A 14,076-nucleotide genomic window follows, 5' to 3' on the forward strand; every position below is an offset into this window, starting at 1 on the left:
CTTTTTTTGCTTTTAGAATTTGCGAATTCTAAAAATTTGCAAACGGGGAATGTCATTGGAATGGAGATCTACCGCGCCGGCATTAGACTAGTCGATTAGTTGAAGTATGTTCAAAATTATACCTCCAGAGTCGGACGAGCTCCGCTTTTAGTTGAAGTATGTTGGAAATGTAATGAATTTTGTCCTGTTTATATGAAATCCATTGTGTTTGCATTAATTCCGTCCGGTTAGTTCAAACAGTGGTTGAAATGTATGTGGGTTCTTTTGGATGGACAGCTCCCGCATCTGTATCCTTGGACGGGTCTCCTCTGTTCGTGGAGAGATGCCGAAGCAAATTTGACGGTTAGCACCTGAGATGCCCTCATCGCTCGAGCAATGCCACATGGCAGGCTGTCCAAATCTAAGAAACCTGTTACAATTCCAATAACTATCCTTAATTACAGACAACACTTTGCGAGATTGCAGACACGCCTTAATTTGATATACAGTTGTAGCCATCAAACAATCAGAGTCCGCGTGTGGAGTTGGGCGCTGAATCGATCAAAGTATAGATCGATCGGCTGGTAGTAATTGTATACGTGCGTGTCCTGTTCCGGCTACAAGTCCTAGCACTACACGTCCACGTACGTCCAGGGAAATATCGATTGTTAGCCAGAAGCTAGTTGCGGATCGATTGTTAGCAAGAAGCTACAAGTGCTTCCCTTCATCGTCGTTCGTCGTCCCGTCGTCAGTCGCCGGAAGTACTACGGCAGCTCAACGCCGGGCGTCGGCAAACATGACAGACCAGATTTGACCTAAATTCAAAACAACTGAAATAATTATTTAGTAACAGTAATATTCTTGAATAATTATTTAGTAACACTAATACTTTTTGAATAAGTAGTTTGACCATAGTTTGACTAGATTTAACAAAAAATAAAAATAATAAAAAAAATTGAAATTTGAGCATAACTTTTTTCCTTTTAGAATTTGAGGATTCTAAGAATTTGCAAACAGGGAATGTCATGGGAATGGAGATTTGCCGCGTCGGCATTAGACTAGTCGATTTGTTGAAGTATGTTCAAAATTATACCTCCAGAGTCGGACGAGCTCCGCTTTTAGTTGAAGTATGTCAGAAATGTAATGAATTTCGTCCTGTTTATATGAAATCTGTTGTGTTTGCATTAATTCCGTCCGGTTAGTTCAAAGAGTGGTTGAAATGTACGCGGGTTCTGTTGGATGGACCGCTCCCGCATCAGTATCCTTGTACGGGTCTCCTCTGTTCGTGGACAGATGCCGGAGCAAATTTGTCGGTTAGCACCTGAGATGCCCTCATCGCTCGAGTCATGCCACATGGCAGGCTTCCAAATCTAAGAAACCTGTTACAATTCCAATGACTATCCTTAATTAGATATAACACTTTGCGATATTGCAGACACGCCTTAATTAGATATACAGTTGTAGCCATCAAACAATCAGAGTCCGCGTGCGGTGCTGGGCGCTGAATCGATCAAAGTATAGATCGATCTGCTGGTAGTAATTGTATGCGTGCGTGTCCTGTTCTGCCTACAAGTCCTAGCACTACACGTCCACGTACGTCCAGGGAAGGATCGATTGTTAGCGAAGCTAGTTGCGGATCGATTGTTAGCAAGAAGCTACAAGTGCTTCCCTTCATCGTCGTTTGTCGTCCCGTCGTCAGTCGCCGGAAGTACTACGGCAGCTCGACGCCGGGCATCGGCAAACATGACAGACCAGATTTGACCTAAATTCAAAAAAAACTGAAATAATTATTTAGTAACACTAATATTCTTGAATAATTATTTACTAACACTAATACTTCTTGAATAAATAGTTTGACCATAGTTTGACCAGATTTAACAAAAAATAAAAAAATAAAAAAACTGAAATTTGAGCATAACTTTTTTCCTTTTAGAATTTGAGGATTCTGAAAATTTGCAAACAGGGAATGTCATGGGAATGGAGATCTGCCACGCCGGCCTTAGACTAGTCGATTAGTTGAAGTATATTCAAAATTATACCTCCAGAGTCGGACGAGCTCCGCTTTTAGTTGAAGTATGTCGGAAATGTAATGAATTTCATCCTGTTTATATGAAATCCGTTGTGTTTGCACTAATTCCGTCCGGTTAGTTCAAACAGTGGTTCAAATGTATGCGGGTTCTGTTGTATGGATAGCTCCCGCATCAGTATTTTGGACGGGTCTCCTCTGTTCGTGGACAGATGCCGGAGCAAATTTATCGGTTAGCACCTGAGATGCCCTCATCGTTCGAGCCATGCCAAATGGTAGGCTGTCCAAATCGAAGAAATCTGTTACAATTTCAATAACTATCCTGAATTAGGTATAACACTCTGCGACATTGCAGACACGCCTTAATTATATATACAAATGTAGCCATCAAACAATTAGAGTCCGCGTGCTTTGCCGGGCGCTGAATCGATCAAAGTATAGATCGATCGACTGTAGTAATTGTATACGTGTGTGTCCTGTTCCGGCTACAAGTCCTAGCACTACACGTCCACGTACATTCAGGGAAGGATCAATTGTTAGCCAGAAGATAGTTGCGGATCGATTGTTAGCAAGAAGCTACAAGTGCTTCCCTTCATCGTTGTTTGTCGTCCCGTCGCCAGTCGCCGGAAGTACGACGGCAGCTCGACGCCGGGCGTCGGCAAACATGACACACCAGATTTGACCAAAATTCAAAAAAACTAAAATAATTATTTAGTAACACTAATATTCTTGAAAAATTATTTAGTAACACTAATATTTCTTGAATAAGTAGTTTGACCATAGTTTGACCAGATTTAACAAAAATTAAAAAAAAACCAAAATTTGAGCATAACTTTTTTTCCTTTTAAAATTTGAGGATTTTAAAAATTTGCAAACAGGGAATGTCATGGGAATGGAGATCTGCCATGCCGGCATTAGACTGGTCGATTAGTTGAAGTATGTTCAAAATTATACCTCCAGAGTCGGACGAGCTTCACTTTTAGTTGAAGTATGTCGAAAATGTAATGAATTTCGTCCTGTTTATATGAAATCCGTTGTGTTTGCATTAATTCCGTCCGGTTAGTTCAAACAGTGGTTCAAATGTATGCGGGTTCTGTTGGATAGACAGTTCCCGCATCAGTATCCTTGGACGGGTCTCCTCTGTTCGTGGACAGATGCCGGAGCAAATTTGTCGGTTAGCACCTGAGATGCCCTCATTGCTCCACACATGCCACATGGCAGGCTGTCGAAATATAAGAAACCTGTTACAATTCCAATAACTATCCTTAATTAGATACAACACTTTGCGACATTGCCGACATGCCTTAATTAGATATACAGTTATAGCCATCAAACAATCAGAGTCCACGTGCGGTGCTGGGCGCTGAATCGATCAAAGTAGAGATCGATCGGCTGATAGTAATTGTATATGTGCGTGTCCTGTTCCGGCTACAAGTCCTAGCACTACACGTCCATGTACGTTCAGGGAAGTACCGATTGTTAGCTAGAAGCTAGTTGCGGATCGATTGTTAGCAAGAAGCTACAAGTGCTTCCCTTCATCGTCGTTCGTCGTCCCGTTGTCAGTCGCCGGAAGTACTACGGCAGCTCGACGCCGGGCGTCGGCAAACATGACAGACCAGATTTGACCAAAATTCAAAAAAACTGAAATAATTATTTAGTGACACTAATATTCTTGAATAATTATTTAGTAATACTAATACTTCTTGAATAAGTAGCTTGACCATAATTTGACCAGATTTAACAAAAAATAAAAAAATAAAAAAAAACTGAAATTTGAGCATAATTTTTTTTCTTTTTAGAATTTGAGGATTCTAAAAATTTGCAAACAGGGAATGTCATGGGAATGGAGATCTGCCGCGCCGGCATTAGACTTGTCGATTTGTTGAAGTATGTTCAAAATTATACCTCCAAAGTCGGACAAGCTTCGCTTTTAGTTGAAGTATGTCGGAAATGTAATGAATTTCGTCCTGTTTATATTAAATCCGTAGTATTTGCATTAATTCCGTCCGGTTAGTTCGAACAGTGGTTGAAATGTATGCGGGTTCTGTTGGATGGACAACTCCCACATCAGTATCCTTGGACGGGTTCCTCTGTTCGTGGACAGATGCCGGATCAAATTTGTCAGTTAGCACCTGAGATGCCCTCATCGCTCGAGCCATGCCACATGGCAGGCTGTCCAAATCTAAGAAACCTGTTACAATAATAATAACTATCCTTAATTAGATACAACACTTTGTGACATTACAGACACGTCTTAATTAGATATACAGTTGTAGCCATCAAACAATCAGTGTCCGCATGCGGTGCTGGGTGCTGAATCGGTCAAAGTACAGATCGATCGGCTGGCAGTAATTGTATACGTGTGTGTCCTGTTCCGGCTACAAGTCCTAGCACTACACGTCCACGTACGTCGAGGGAAGGATCGATTGTTAGCCAGAAGCTAGTTGCGGATCGATTGTTAGCAAGAAAATCCAAGTGATTCACTTCATCGCCGTTCGCCGTCCCGTCGCCAGTCGCCGGAAGTACTACGGTAGCTCGACGCCAGGCGCCGGCAAACATGACAGACCAGATTTGACCAAAGTTCAAAAAAACTGAAATAATTATTTAGTAACACTAATATTCTTGAATAATTATGTAGTAACACTAATACTTCTTGAATAAGTAGTTTGACCAGATTTAACAAAAATTAAAAAAAATAAAAAAACTGAAATTTGAGCATAACTTTTTTCCTTTTAGAATTTGAGGTTTCTAAAAATTTGCGAACAGGGAATGTCATGGGAATGGAGATCTACCGCGCCGGCATTAGACTAGTTGATTAGTTGAAGTATGTTCAAAATTATACCTCCAGAGTCGGACGAGCTCCGCTTTTATTTGAAGTATGTCGGAAATGTAATGAATTTCGTCCTGTTTATATGAAATCCGTTGTGTTTGCATTAATTCTGTCCGGTTAGTTCAAACAGTGCTTGAAATGTACGCGGGTTCTGTTGGATGGACAGCTCCCGCATCAGTATCCTTGGACGGGTCTCCTCAGTTCGTGGACAGATGTCGGAGCAAATTTGTCGGTTAGCACCTGAGATGCCCTCATCGCTCGAGCCATGCCAAATGCCAGGCTGTCCAAATCTAAGAAACCTGTTACAATTCCAATAACTATTCTTAATTAGATACAAAACTTTGCGACATTGCAGACACGCCTTAATTATATATAAAGTTGTAGCCATCAAACAACCAGAGTCCGCGTGCGGTGCTGAGTGCTGAATCGATCAAAGTATAGATCGATCGGCTAGTAGTAATTGTATTCGTGCGTGTCCTGTTCCGGCTACAAGTTCTAGCACTACACGTCCATGTACGTCCAGGGAAGGATCGATTGTTAGCCAGAAGCTAGTTGCGGATCGATTGTTAGCAAGAAGCTACAAGTGCTTCCCTTCATCGTCGTTCGTCGTCCCGTCGTCAGTCGCCGGAAGTACTACGGCAGCTCGACGTCGGACGTCGGCAAACATGACAGACCAGATTTGACCTAAATTCAAAACAACTGAAATAATTATTTAGTAACACTAATATTCTTGAATAATTATTTAGTAACACTAATACTTTTTGAATAAATAGTTTGACCATAGTTTGACCTAATTTAACAAAAATTAAAAAAATAAAAAAAAAATTGAGCATAACTTTTTTCCTTTTAGAATTTGAGGATTTGAAAAATTTGCAAACACGGAATGTCATGGGAATGGAGATCTGCCGCGTCGACATTAGACTAGTCGATTAGTTGAAGTATGTTCAAAATTATACCTACAGAGTCGGACGAGCACCGATTTTAGTTGAAGTATGTCAGAAATGTAATGAATTTCGTCCTGTTTATATGAAATCTGTTGTGTTTGCATTAATTCCGTCCCGTTAGTTCAAAGAGTGGTTGAAATGTATGCGGTTTCTGTTGGATGGACAGCTCCCGCATCAGTATCCTTGGACGGGTCTCCTCTATTCGTGGACAGATGCCGGATCAAATTTGTCGGTTAGCACCTGAGATGCCCTCATCGCTCGAGCCATGCCACATGGTAGGCTGTCCAAATCTAAGAAATCTGTTACAATTAAAATAACCATCCTTAATTAGATACAACACTTTGCGATATTGCAGACACGCCTTAATTAGATATACAGTTGTAGCCATCAAACAATCAGAGTCTGTTTGCGGTGTTGGGCGCTGAATCGATCAAAGTATAGATCGATCGGCTGGTATTAATTATATACGTGCGTGTCCTGTTCCGACTACAAGTCCTAGCACTACACGTCCACGTACGTTCAGGGAAGGATCGATTGTTAGCCATAAGCTAGTTGCGGATCGATTGTTAGCAAGAAGTTACAAGTGCTTCCCTTCATCGTTGTTCGTCGTCCCGTCGCCAGTCGCCGGAAGTACTACGGCAGCTCGACGCCGGGCGCAGGCAAACATGACAGACCAGATTTGACCAAAATTCAAAAAAATTGAAATAATTATTTAGTAACACTAATATTCTTGAATAATTATTTAGTAATACTAATACTTCTTGAAAAAGTAGTTTGACCATAATTTGACCAGATTTAACAAAAAATAAAAAAAAATAAAAAAACTGAAATTTGAGCATAACTTTTTTTCTTTTTAGAATTTGAGCATTCTAAAAATTTGCAAACAGGGAATGTCATGGGAATGGAGATCTACCGCGCCGGCATTAGACTAGTCGATTAGTTGAAGTATGTTAAAAATTATACCTCCAGAGTCGGACGAGCTCCGCTTTTAGTTGAAGTATGTTGGAAATGTAATGAATTTCGTCATGTTTATATGAAATCCATTGTGTGTGCATTAATTCCGTCTGGTTAGTTCAAACAGTGGTGCAAATGTACGCGGGTTCTGTTGGATCGACAGCTCCCGCATCAGTATCCTTGGACGGGTCTCCTTTGTTCGTGGACAGATGCCGGAGCAAATTTGTCGGTTAGCACCTGAGATGCCCTCATTGCTCGAGCGATGCCACATGGCAGGCTGTCCAAATCAAAGAAATCTGTTACAATTCCAATAACTATCCTTAATTAGATACAACACTTTGCGACATTGCTGACATGCCTTAATTAGATATACAGTTGTAGCCATCAAACAATCAGAGTCCGCGTGCGGTGCTGGGCGCTGAATCGATCAAAGTATAGATCAATCGGCTGGTAGTAATTGTATACGTGTGTGTCCTGTTCCGGCTACAAGTCCTAGCACTACACGTCCACGTACGTTCAGGGAAGTACCGATTGTTAGCCAGAAGCTAGTTGCGGATCGATTGTTAGCAAGAAGCTACAAGTGCTTCCCTTCATCGTCGTTCGTCGTCCCGTCGTCAGTCGCCGGAAGTACTACGGCAGCTCGACGCCGGGCGTCGGCAAACATGACAGACCAGATTTGACCAAAATTCAAAAAAACTGAAATAATTATTTAGTAATACTAATATTCTTGAATAATTATTTAGTAACACTAATACTTCTTAAATAAGTAGTTTGACCATAGTTTGACCAGATTTAACAAAAATTAAAAAAAAACTGAAATTTGAGCATAACTTTTTTTCCTTTGAGAATTTGAGGATTTTAAAAATTTGCAAACAGGGAATGTCATGGGAATGGAGATCTGCCATGCCGGCATTAGACTAGTCGATTAGTTGAAGTATGTTCAAAATTATACCTCCAGAGTCGGACGAGCTTTGCTTTTAGTTGAAGTATGTCGGAAATGTAATGAATTTCGTCCTGTTTATATGAAATCCGTTGTGTTTGCATTAATTCCGTCCGTTTAGTTCAAACAGTGGTTCAAATGTATGCGGGTTCTGTTGGATGGACAGCTCCCGCATCAATATCCTTGGACGGGTCTCCTCTGTTCGTGGACAGATGCCGGAGCAAATTTGTCGGTTAGCACCTGAGATTCCCTCATCGCTCGAGCCATGCCACATGGCGGGCTGTCCAAATCTAAGAAATCTATTACAATTCCAATAACTATCCTTAATTAGATACAACACTTTGCGATATTGCAGACACGCCTTAATTAGATATACAGTTGTAGCCATCAAACAATCAGAGTCCGCGTGCGGTGCTGGGCGCTGAATCGATCAAAGTATAGATCGATAGGCTGGTAGTAATTGTATACATGCATGTCCTGTTCCGACTACAAGTCCTAGGACTACACGTCCACGTACGTCCAGGGAAGGATCGATTGTTAGCCAGAAGCTAGTTGCGGATCAATTGTTAGCAAAAAGCTACAAGTGCTTCCCTTCATTGTCGTTCGTCGTCCCGTCGTCAGTCGCCGGAAGTACTATGGCAGCTCGACGCCGGGCGTGGCAAACATGACAGACCAGATTTGACCAAAATTCAAAAAACTGAAATAATTACTTACTTACACTAATATTCTTGAATAATTATTTAGTAACACTAATACTTCTTGAATAAGTAGTTTGACCATAGTTTGACCAGATTTAACAAAAACTAAAAAAAATAAAAAAAACTGAAATTTAAGCATAACTTTTTTTTCCTTTTAGAATTTGAGGATTCTAAAAATTTGCAAACAGGGAATGTCATGGGAATGGAGATCTGCCGCGCCGGCATTAGAGTAGTCAATTAGTTGAAGTATGTTCAAAATTATACCTTCAGAGTCGGACGAGCTCCGCTTTTAGTTGAAGAATGTCGGAAATGTAATGAATTTCGTCCTGTTTATATGAAATCCGTTGTGTTTGCATTAATTCCGTCCGGTTAGTTCAAACAGTGGTTGAAATGTACGTGGGTTCTGTTGGATGGACAGCTCCCGCATCAGTATCCTTGTACAGGTCTCCTCTTTTCGTGGACAGATGCCGGAGCAAATTTGTCGGTTAGCACCTGATATGCCCTCATCGCTCGAGCCATGCCACATGGCAAGCTGTCCAAATCTAAGAAAGCTGTTACAATTCCAATAACTATCCTTAATTAGATACAACACTTTGCGATATTGCAGACACGCCTTAATTAGATATACAGTTGTAACCATCAAACAATCAGAGTCCGTTTGCGGTGCTGGGCGCTGAATCGATCAAAGTATAGATCGATCGGCTGGTAGTAATTGTATACGTGCGTGTCCTGTTCTGGCTACAAGTCCTAGCACTACACGTCCACGTACGTCCAGGGAAGGATCGATTGTTAGCCAGAAACTAGTTGCGGATCGATTGTTAGCAAGAAGCTACAGGTGCTTCCCTTCATCGTTGTTCGTCGTCCCGTCGTAAGTCGCCGGAAGTACGACGACAGCTCGACGTCGGGCGTCGGCAAACATGACAGACCAGATTTGACCAAAATTCAAAAAACTGAAATAATTATTTACTAACACTAATATTCTTGAATAATTATTTAGTAACACTAATACTTCTTAAATAAGTAGTTTGACCATAGTTTGACCAGATTTAACAACAATAAAAAAATCAAAAAAACTGAAATTTGAGCATAAGTTTTTTTCTTTTAGAATTTGAGGATTCTAAAAATTTGCAAAGAGGGAATGTCATGGGAATGGAGATCTGCCGCGCCGGCCTTAGACTAGTCGATTAGTTGAAGTATATTCAAAATTATACCTCCAGAGTCGGACGAGCTCCGCTTTTAGTTGAAGTATATTGGAAATGTAATGAATTTCGTCCTGTTTATATGAAATCGGTTGTGTTTGCACTAATTCCGTCCGGTTAGTTCAAACAGTGGTTCAAATGTATGCGGGTTCAGTTGGATGGACAGCTCCCGCATATGTATCCTTGGACGGGTCTCCTCTGTTCGTGGACAGATACCGGAGCAAATTTGTCGGTTAGCACCTGAGATGCCCTCATCGCTCGAGCCATGCCACATGGTAAGCTGTCCAATCGAAGAAACCTGTTACAATTCCAATAACTATCCTTAATTAGATACAACACTTTGCGACATTGCAGACACGCCTTAATTATATATACAATTGTAGCCATCAAACAATCAGAGTCCGCGTGCGGTGCCGGGCGCTGAATGGATCAAAGTATAGATCGATCGACTGTAGTAATTGTATACGTACGTGTCCTGTTCCGGCTACAAGTCCTAGCACTACACGTCCACGTACGTTCAGGGAAGGATCGATTGTTAGCCAGATGCTAGTTGCGAATCCATTGTTAGCAATAAGCTACAAGTGCTTCCATTCATCGTTGTTCGTCGTCCCGTCGCCAGTCACCAGAAGTACAACGGCAGCTCAACGCCGGGCGTCGGCAAACATGACAGACCAGATTTGACCAAAATTCAAAAAAACTGAAATAATTATTTAGTAACACTAATAGTTCTTGAATAAGTAGTTTGACCATAGTTTGACCAGATTTAACAAAAAATAAAAAAAATAAAAAAAAACTGAAATTTGAGCAAAAAAATTTTCCTTTTAGAATTTGAGGATTCTAAAAATTTGCAAATAGGGAATGTCATGGGAATGGAGATCTGCCGTGCCGGCATTAGACTAGTCGATTAGTTGAAGTATGTTCAAAATTATACCTCCAGAGTCGGACGAGCTTCGCTTTATTTGAAGTATGTCGGAAATGTAATGAATTTCGTCCTGTTTATATGAAATCCGTTGTGTTTACATTAATTCCGTCCGGTTAGTTCAAACAGTGGTTCAAATGTATGCGGGTACTGTTCGATAGACAGCTCCCGCATCAGTATCCTTGGACGGGTCTCCTCTGTTCGTGGACAGATGCCGAGGCAAATTTGTCGGTTAGCACCTGGGATGCCCTCATCGCTCGAGACATGCCACATGGCAGGCTGTCCAAATCTAAGAAACCTGTCACAATTCCAATAACTATCCTTAATTAGATACAACACTTTGCGACATTGCAGACACGCCTTAATTAGATATACAGTTGTAGCCATCAAACAATCAGAGTCCGCGTGCGGTGCTCGGCGCTGAATCGATCAAAGTATAGATCGATCGGCTAATAGTAATTGTATACGTGTGTGTCCTATTCTGGCTACAAGTCCTAGCACTACACGTCCACGTACGTCCAGGGAAGGATCGATTGTTAGCCAGAAGCTAGTTGCAGATCGATTGTTAGCAAGAAGCTACATGTGTTTCCCTTCATCGTCGTTCGTCGTCCCGTCGTCAGTCGCCAGAAGTACTACGGCAGCTCGACGCCGGGCGTCGGCAAACATGACAGACCAGATTTGACCAAAATTCAAAAAAACTGAAATAATTATTTAGTAACACTAATATTCTTGAATAATTATTTAGTAACACTAATACTTCTTGAATAAGTAGTTTGACCATAGTTTGAGCAGATTTAACAAAAAGTAAAAAAAAATAAAAAAAACTAAAATTTAAGCATAACTTTTTTTCTTTTTAAAATTTGAGGATTTTAAAAATTTGCAAACAAGGAATGTCATGGAAATGGAGATCTGCCGTGCCGGCATTAGACTAGACGATTAGTTGATGTATGTTCAAAATTTTACCTCCAGAGTCGGACGAGCTTCGCTTTTAGTTGAAGTATGTCGGAAATATAATGAATTTCGTCCTGTTTATATGAAATCCGTTGTGTTTGCATTAATTCCGTCCGGTTAGTTCAGACAGTGGTTCTAATGTATGCGGGTTCTGTTGGATAGATAGCTCCCGCATCAGTATCCTTGGACGGGTCTCCTCTGTTCGTGGACAGATGCCGGAGCAAATTTGGCGGTTAGCACCTGAGATGCCCTCATTGCTCGAGACATGCCACATGGCAGGCTGTCCAAATTTAAGAAACCTTTTACTATTCCAATAACTATCCCTAATTAGATACAACACTTTGCGACATTGCAGACACGCCTTAATTAGATATACAGTTGTAGTCATCAAACAATCAGAGTCCGCGTGCGGTTCTGGGCGCTGAAATGATCAAAGTATAGATCGATCAGCTGATAGTAATTGTATACGTGCGTGTCCTGTTCCGGCTACAAGTCCTAGCACTACACGTCCACGTACGTTCAGGGAAGTACCGATTGTTAGCCAGAAGCTAGTTGCGGATCGATTGTTAGCAAGAAGCTACAAGTGCTTCCCTTCATTGTCGCTCGTCGTCCCGTCGTCAGTCGCCGGAAGTACTACGGCAGCTCGACGCCGGGCGTCGGCAATAATGACAGACCAGATTTGACCAAAATTCAAAAAAACTGAAATAATTATTTAGTAACACTAATATTCTTGAATAATTATTTAGTAACACTAATACTTCTTGAATAAGTAGTTTGACCATAATTTGACAAGATTTAACAAAAAATAAAAAAATAAAAAAAAGAAATTTGAGAATAACTTTTTTTATGTTTAGAATTTGAGGATTCTAAAAATTGGCAAACAGGGAATGTCATGAGAATGGAGATCTGCCGCGCCGGCTTTAGACTAGTTGATTAGTTGAAGTATGTTCAAAATTATACCTCCAGAGTCGGACAAGCTCCGCTTTTAGTTGAAGTATGTCGGAAATGTAATGAATTTCGTCCTGTTTATATGAAATCCGTTGTCTTTGCATTAATTCCATCCGGTTAGTTCAAACAGTGGTTGAAATGTACGCCGGTTTTGTTGGATGGACAGCTCCCGCATCAGTATCCTTGTACGGGTATCCTCTGTTCGTGGACAGATGCCGGAGCAAATTTGTCGGTTAGCACCTGGAATGCTCTCGTTGGTCGAGACATGCCACATGGCAGGCTGTCCAAATCTAAGAAACCTGTTACAATTTCAATAACTATCCTTAATTAGATACAACACTTTGCGACATTGCAGACACGCCTTAATTAGATATACAGTTGTAGCCTTCAAACAATCAGAGTCCGCGTGCAGTGCTGGGCGCTGAATCGATTGAAGTATACATCGATCGGCTGGTATTAATTGTATACGTGTGTGTCCTGTTCCGGCTACAAGTCCTAGCACTACACGTCCACGTACGTTCAGGGAAGGATCGATTGTTAGCCATAAGCTAGTTGCGGATCGATTGTTAGCAAGAAGCTACAAGTGCTTCCATTCATCGTTGTTCGTCGTCCCGTCGCCAGTCGCCGGAAGTAAAACGGCAGCTCGACGCCGGGCGTCGACAAACATGACAGACCAGATTTGACCAAAATTCAAAAAAACTGACATAATTATTTAGTAACATTAATATTCTTGAATAATTATTTAGTAACACTAATACTTCTTGAATAAGTAGTTTGACCATAGTTTGACCAGATTTAACAAAAATAAAAAAAAAATTAAAATTTGAGCATAACTTTTTTCCTTTTAGAACTTGAGAATTCTAAAAATTTGCGAAAAGGGAATGTCATGGGAATGGAGATCTGCCGCGCCGGTATTAGACTAGTCGATTAGTTGAAGTATGTTCAACATTATACCTCCAGAGTCGGACAAGCTCCGCTTTTATTTGAAGTATGTAGGAAATGTAATTCCGTCCAGTTAGTTCAAACAGTGGTCCAAATGTATGTGGGTTCTCTTGGATAGACAGCTCCCGCATCAGTATCCTTCGACGGGTCTCCTCTGTTCGTGGACAGATGCCGGAGCAAATTTGTCAGTTAGCACCTGGGATGCCCTCATTGTCTCCAGACATGCCACATGGCAGGCTGTTCAAATCTAAGAAACCTGTTACAATTCCGATAACTATCCTTAATTAGATACAACACTTTGCGACATTGCAGACACGCCTTAATTAGATATACAGTTGGAGCCATCAAACAATCAGAGTCCGCGTGCGGTGCTGGGCGCTGAATCGATCAAAGTATAGATCCATCGGCTGGTAGTAATTGTATACGTGCATGTCCTGTTCCGGTTACAAGTCCTAGCACTACACGTCCACGTACGTTCAGGGAAGTACCGATTGTTAGCCAGAAGCTAGTTGCGGATCGATTGTTAGCAAGAAGCTACAAGTGCTTCCCTTCATCGTCGTTCGTCGTCCCGTCGTCAGTCGCCGGAAGTACTACGGCAGCTCGACGCCGGGCGTCGGCAAACATGACAGAACAGATTTGACCAAAATTCAAAAAAACTGAAATAATTATTCAGTAACACTAATATTCTTGAATTATTATTTAGTAACACTAATATTTCTTGAATAAGTAGTTTGACCATAATTTGA

At 41.2% G+C, this 14,076-nt stretch overlaps 1 protein-coding gene across 1 annotated transcript in view; it reads right to left on the reverse strand.

The window, feature by feature from the left end:
- LOC123067178 (disease resistance protein RGA5-like) overlaps positions 1 to 14,076 on the reverse strand; it is a 152,101-nt gene that overhangs the window by 104,791 nt on the left and 33,234 nt on the right. The window lies entirely within an intron of this gene.

Source organism: Triticum aestivum, chromosome 3B (assembly GCF_018294505.1).
Source record: "Triticum aestivum cultivar Chinese Spring chromosome 3B, IWGSC CS RefSeq v2.1, whole genome shotgun sequence".
NCBI lineage: Eukaryota > Viridiplantae > Streptophyta > Magnoliopsida > Poales > Poaceae > Triticum > Triticum aestivum.